Below are 6913 nucleotides of genomic sequence, written 5' to 3' on the forward strand. Positions count from 1 at the left end.
TCATTTCCACCACAAGAAAGGAGGTGTTGATAAGTTCAAGGCGTTGCAACATATAAGGGCGAAATCATACAAGCTACGCGCGAATTTGGTTGATTTTGATGGAACTGCACAAAAAGAACAGTTGGTTTATTTAGCACGAGGTGCCATGTCAATGTCCAAACTTATGGCAAACCCTGCCCATTCCACAATCATAGGCATTTGATATTTTGGAATGGGACAACCTTGTCAAATTTTGCTCATTGATTTTAGCAAGACATGCGTTTGATATTTTGAATGGGACGCCCTTGCTGTTAGCAGCGTCGATCAATTTTTTATTTATTCTTTAGTTGTGAAGTAAATATTGCCTCTGACATGTGAGTCGCTGAGATGCATAATCATCGATTGTTTTGAATGTTCTCTATGAATTGCCAGGCCTGTGTGTTTGGTTGCAATGTACAGAAACGCTAAAAACCTGCTCAAACTCTTTGTACTCCTTCTGTTCCTTTTTTACTTTGCACATTGTGAAAGTGCATACTTTTTTGTATAAGATTGGTCAAAGTAGAGATACTTTGACTGCAGACAAAACTTGTACGCAGACTAGAAAGGACCGGAGGGAGTACATGTGAAACTGCTGCAAACGAGGTGATCACCCTGGAAATAATGCTAGTACATATTGTTTTGCACGTTCATCCAATGCCAGTGATACAGGAATTCAAACTAATTGAAATAAATTCATTCATACACGGTCATATTTCATATAAACATGCCAGATTTCATTACATTTCATACATTTTTCAACTAAAAAGGGGTGCGCTGGAGGTATAATTAATTAACCGAAGATACCCACCTGTGTCCTGCTGAGCCGAACAGAAGCTTCAATGACTTAACTGCAGGTGCAGTTGCGTAACTAACATGTGGCCTGTTGGGCCCATGTGTCAGTCAGCCAACTGCACCAGCAGTTAAGTAGAAGCAACGTTATTCTCCAGCAGAACTCCCCGACTCCATGTCGCCGCCAAGAAGCTAATCGGTCGTCAATGGTCAACCCGCCTAGCTTGGCTTCAACAGGAGGGTAGCAGTGGTGGCCTTACTTGGACCCGAGCGGCAGTGACCTACCGTGTTCTACTCTTCCTTGTTTTCTGTGTGGCGCGGCCTCGTTGGCAGCGGGGCGGGGCCTCGGCGGAGCCGGCAATGTCCTCTGTCTCATTGCCGGAGGGCGGCGCCTCAGCGGAGCGCTGGAAATCCTCCCCCGCGTTGCCGGCAGGGTGGGGCCTCGGCTGAGCCGGCGATGTCCTCTGCCTCGTTGTTGGCGGGGCGGAGCCGGCGGTGTCCTCTGCCTCGTTGTTGGCGCCGCGGAGCCTCGTCAACGCCAGGGGAGCGGGGACTCATCGGAGCCGGCATTGTCCTCTGCCTCGTCCTTGGTCTCACCAAACAGTGCCTCACCCGCTTCATCGCCCTCTTTGCTAGCCTCTTTGTAGGCGGCCGCAGCCTCTGCCACCCGCATGTGGTCCCGCCAGCGCTCGAGGCGGCCCTTGTGGGCGGAGCGGTACGAGTCGAGCAGTGCCTCCTGCTCTGCCCGCTCCGCGGTGATCTGCTCCTCCGCCTGCAGGTGCTCCTGGAGGAGATGGTGGTTGTAGGCGGCGTCGGCCTGCGCCTCCCGGAGCTGCTCCTGACACATCTGCCTCACATTGTCCATATATTGGGCACGGGCCTCACCGATGGTCATGGTGCAATGCACCGGCGAGGATGGCGCGGAGGAGGGGGTTGGCGCCGGATCATCGACTACCATGTTCTCCATTGGGACGTCGTCGTCCTTCGGCTGCCTGCCTGCCAGCCGGTCGGCAGCAATGGCTGCCATCTCCTTGTGGTCTATCATCCGCCCGTCCTGAAGAGCGCTGGAGCACGAGGAAGCCATGGTGGGCAGTAGTGGTGTGGACAGGAGAAAGGGAACGGATGCGGATGACTGCGGCTATGGCCGGCGCAACAGTTTATATAGCAATGATGGGCGGGCGGAGGGACGGACGTGTGGCGCCGGAGTAGCCGCCTCGGCAACCGCATATCATTAATGTGGGCGGCAGATGGACGGATGGACGGCACTTGTGTCGTTTGAAGGCAGAGCAATCGCCTGCACCGGGAAGCGGGGCGGGCGGCGCTGACTGTTTCAGGCGGAAAGCACGCGCGGGCGAGATGACTTTACTTGGAGAGGATGACAATGGGGACCCACTAGGTCCATAGCCTCACGTACGCAAGTGCCTTCTTATTATATATATATGTATAAAACTATACTCCCTCCGTCTAGGTGAATAAGTCATATTAGAAGGTGCATCACGACCTAGGTGCAAGCAGATTGGTGGAAAAGAAGAATATTTCTCTCTTCTAAACACAACATTTAATCACAACAGTTAAGAGGATGCCTTATTAGCTGCCCATGCAGGCCATCATAATTCATAGCATGCAAAGCGCTTTTATTTCTTGCCTAATAACCGCATGGACGTGCTGCATGCATTGGTCATTGCCCGAGCAAAAAAAGGGAAGAAAGGGGTTTCCACGGGAGACAACAAGGCAGAGGTGGAAGCGCTCGCTGGAGTTATTTATTTTGCTTCCCCCTGGTTTCCTGACATCACGGTCCCACACCATTGTCAACCTATGTAGTACTACTCAATAAACGAGAGAATTGCACAAGAAGCGGCCAACAGCTGGGACCAAGCAGCTCGAGCAGTATTTGTGTTTTTGAGGTGTGAGCACTGCAGAGTTTTTCGATGTTTAGCCCAGATATTAATTTTTCTCCTCTGAACAACAACGAAAACATTGCTACAGGTATTAACTGGGCCGGCTATGGCCCATCTAGCCCAGGCCAGATATCCAGCCCAGATATTAATTTTTTTCAAGCTGAAAATGGCTAGCCCAGCTATACTTTTTTTAGGAATACCCAGGCAAGGTCAAGTTGTTATTCTCCGCCCCGCTGGGCTGCAAATCTTTCCTAAGAGGGATGCATTAGGCTTAACAAGAAAATGGGCTTTAAGAAATAATAAATGGGATGTAATTATAAAAACTGGGCAGTAACTATAAAAAAATGCACCAAACATGTGATTACTTTATAAAATATTATTTTTGGATATTGAAAATTGTAATTTCATTAATTGTTGCGAGCGCAATGTTTCATTGGATTTTTATGTAATATAAATTTATATTGAAATTGTATTTAATCTGACTAGAAATTTCGGGATAAAAATATTTCGGATCCCATCAAAATGTGGGAAATTTTATTGAATTATGTTTTGAACGGTTGGTTGAAATGGGCTGTACTTTTAACAAACTGTAAATGGGCTGTAGTAAATTCCATTAGAATTAAAAAATGGGCTACACATTCTTACAAAGTTGACGCATCCCCTAAAAAAACAGAGTTGACGCGTATACAAGGCTTTGTCAACTTATAGTCAACACACGGTTCCAATAGCAGTGGCCGTTGGATGTCCATCCAACGGATGTCGTGCTTCTTCTTCAATCTCGGATATTCTAGCTTCACCCGCCCAAAAAATGATTCCTCCCCCTGACATCTGGGGCGCACCGTTTCGGAAGCTGACCTATGGGCCTAGTAAGTTGACGTACCAAGGGCGTTGTCAACTTAGTCAATATAAACGATTCTCGCTGCAGTGACCGTAAGATGTCCATCCAATGGCCGTAGTGCTTCTTCAACCTCTGGTCTTCTTGCTCCAGCCACCCAAAGCAGCGCCGGTCGTGCCGCCTGCTCCTGCCTCCCGTGGTCAGCTATGCTGCCGTGGAGGCCTCACCGCCCCCTACTATTCCCACCGCTGGCCAAGCCCTGGGGCGACCGCAGCCGAACGAGTGAACCCTCATACTCCTCTCCGCGTGGGCATCCACTGCCGTGTCTTCACCGGCTCTGCATCGTCCCCTTCCTAGGCCTCGCCGTCATCCACCGCCCTGGTGCTCTCGGCGCGGTGTGGTCAACATGGAAGGAACGACTTCCATCGGACGTGGACTGTACGTGGAGAGGCTGACAGCTGGGTCCACGGCGGCAGCAAGGAGGTGCCTCCTTATTACGTGGAAAATAATGATTCATCCACCTCACAGCAGGGACCCACCGGATGGGCCACTAGTATTTTGCGAAAAAAACGTTCCCCCCGCTGTCAGCTCGGACCCACCGGAAGTGCCTCCTTATTACGCACAAAAAAATGAAAACTCCCCCGGCTAGCTGGGACCCACCTTGCTGGCAGGCTGACTTGTGGGCCTACTAAGTTGACGGGGACGAAGGGCTTTGTCAAGTTAGTCAATATGAACGATTCTAGCTCCAGTGACCGTACGATGTCCATCCAACGGCCGTAGTGCTTCCTCAACCTCTGGTCTTCTTGCTCCAGCTGCCCAAAGCAGCGTCGGTCGTGCCGCATGCTCCTGCCTCCCATGGATGGCTGTGCTGCTGCAGAGGCCTCACCGCCCCTACTATTCCCACCGCTGGCCAGGCCCTGCGGCGACGGCAGCCTCACACCGCAGTCGAACCAGTGAACCCTCGTAGTCCTCTCCACGCGGGCTTCCACTGCTGCGTCGTCCCATTCCTAGGCCTCGCCGTCATCCACCGCCATGGTGCTCTCCGTGCGGCGTGGTCAACGTGGTCAAGGAACGACTTCCATCGGAAGAGTACTGTACGTGGAGAGGCTGACAGCTGGGTCCACGGCCACAGCCCAGTTTTTTGTGATTTGCCAAGTAAGTCGCTTTGTCAGGCCTGTTGGGCTGCAAATCTTTCAAGACGAGGAGAGCTTTCATTCGGCTGGCTGAGAAAATGGCCCATCAGTAATGAGAAATTGGTTGTACATTTTTAAAACACATCAAACCGGCAATTAGTTTCAAATATCTTTTTTTTCATTTCAAGATTTTAAATTACATTAATTTTTATGCATGGAGAATTTGTTGGATTTTATATTGATATACATTTATTTTTAAAATCAGTTTGAATGTGAGTCGAAATTTCGGGATTAAAAACAGTTTGGACCCCGAAATATGCAAAATTTCGTATAATTTTTTAACTGTTGCCACAATATGGGCTGTAATGCTAACAAAAAGAATATGGGCTCCAAAAAAACCTTAAGAATTAGCAAATGGGCTGTAAATTATTAGAAATAATGGCAGATGGGTTGTATGCTGTTTTCCACAGATTTGAGGCTTTCCTAAAAAAAGGTTGACGCACAAGCACTCACTGTTGGATGTCCATCCAACGGCCGTCGTGCTTCTTCAATCTCTGCTCTTCCTGCTCCAGCCGCTCAAACAAGCGTCGGCGGGACTGCCTGCTCCCTCCTCCTCGCGGCCGGCTATGCTGCCGCGCAGGCCTCACCGCCCGACCATACACCCATCCCTGGCCTAGCCATCTCTCTACTCACCCACACCTGCTGTTATTCTCTGGCGACGGCAGACGAACCAGTAAACCCTCGTACAGTCGTACTCACCTCCGCGTGGGAAACAACTGCTGAGTCTTCCCTGCCTCCGTGTCGTCCCCTTCCTAGGCCTTGCCGTCGTCCACCGCCCTGGTGCTCTCGGCCCAGCGTGGTCAACATGGTCAAGGAACGACTTCCATCGGACGTGGACTGTACGTGGAGAGGCTGACAGCTAGGTCCACGGCCGCAGCAAGGAAGTGCCTCCTTATTACACGGAAAATAATGATTCCTCCACCTGACAGCTGGGACCCATCGGATGAGCCATTGTATTTCACGAAAAAACGTTTCCCCCTGACTGCTGGGACCCACCAGCTACATCTTCGCATGCAAGGAAGTGCGTCCGGGCAAAAAAACGATTCGCCCCCTAACTACTGGGACCCACCAACTACATCTTTGCAGGCAAGGAAGTGCCTGACAGTCGGGACCCACCTGGTCGAAGCGTACGTAGCGTTGTCATTCTGGTCGCAAACGTGTACGTACATACTGGTTGATGTAGAGACGCGCACGTGTCGTAGTAGAGGCGCGCACGTAGCATGTACATGTACGTATAGCGGCCAGGGTGCAAGAAAGAAAATACGGCCATGTATGTGTACATACGGGCGGGGTCTCGAATGCCTACTCGCGCATACGTACGGCCAGGGCTCGTGTACATGGCTGGGTCGGAACGGAGAAACAGCGTCGTCGTCGTGTTCATGGGGAGGCAACGGAATGCGTCGTGTTCATGGGGAGGCAACGGAATGCGTCGTGTTCATGGGGAGGCAACGAAACGCGTGGGAGCCAACCGGCTGGGTCGGAACGGAATGCGTGGTCGTGTTCATCGGGAGGGCTTGGACGCAACAGGCGATGGAAACGAGGCCTGGCGTACCGCACAACGGAGGAAACGGACCTCCGACGTTCGGAACGGGGTCCTGTTGATCGGGAGGGGTCTGGCGTACCGCAAAACGGAGGAAATGGACCGCCTACGGTCGAAACGGGGGTCCTGTTCATCGGGAGGGGTGTGGCGTGCCGCAAAATGGACGAAACGGACTTGTGTTGGAGCGCTACGGTCAAAACGGGGGTCATGTTCATCGGGAGGGGTGTGGCGTACCGCAAAATGGGACTCCACGGGATACTGTTCATCTCCACCGTCGACCCCCTCCAGCCTCCATGAGCTACTGTTCATCCACTGTCGACCTCCTCCAGCCTCCACCTGCGACTGTTCATCCACGGGCTCCTATTCATCCAGCCTCCACCGCGCCCTACTCCACCGGCTACTATTCAACCAGCCCTCTCCATGGGCTCCTATTCAACCACCCCTCCACGGGCTACTGTTCATCCTGCCCTCCACCATCCACTGTTCATCCTGCCCTCCACGGGGTGGTCCTGTTCATCCAGCCCTCCACGGGGTCCTGTTCATCCAGCCCCAACCGGCTCGATCGATCGGGGTCCTGTTCATCCAGAGGCAACACCATGGGGTCTTGTTCATCCACCCCCACCAGGAACTGTTCATCCAC

This window comes from Triticum dicoccoides, chromosome 5A (genome assembly GCF_002162155.2).
Source record: "Triticum dicoccoides isolate Atlit2015 ecotype Zavitan chromosome 5A, WEW_v2.0, whole genome shotgun sequence".
Lineage (NCBI taxonomy): Eukaryota > Viridiplantae > Streptophyta > Magnoliopsida > Poales > Poaceae > Triticum > Triticum dicoccoides.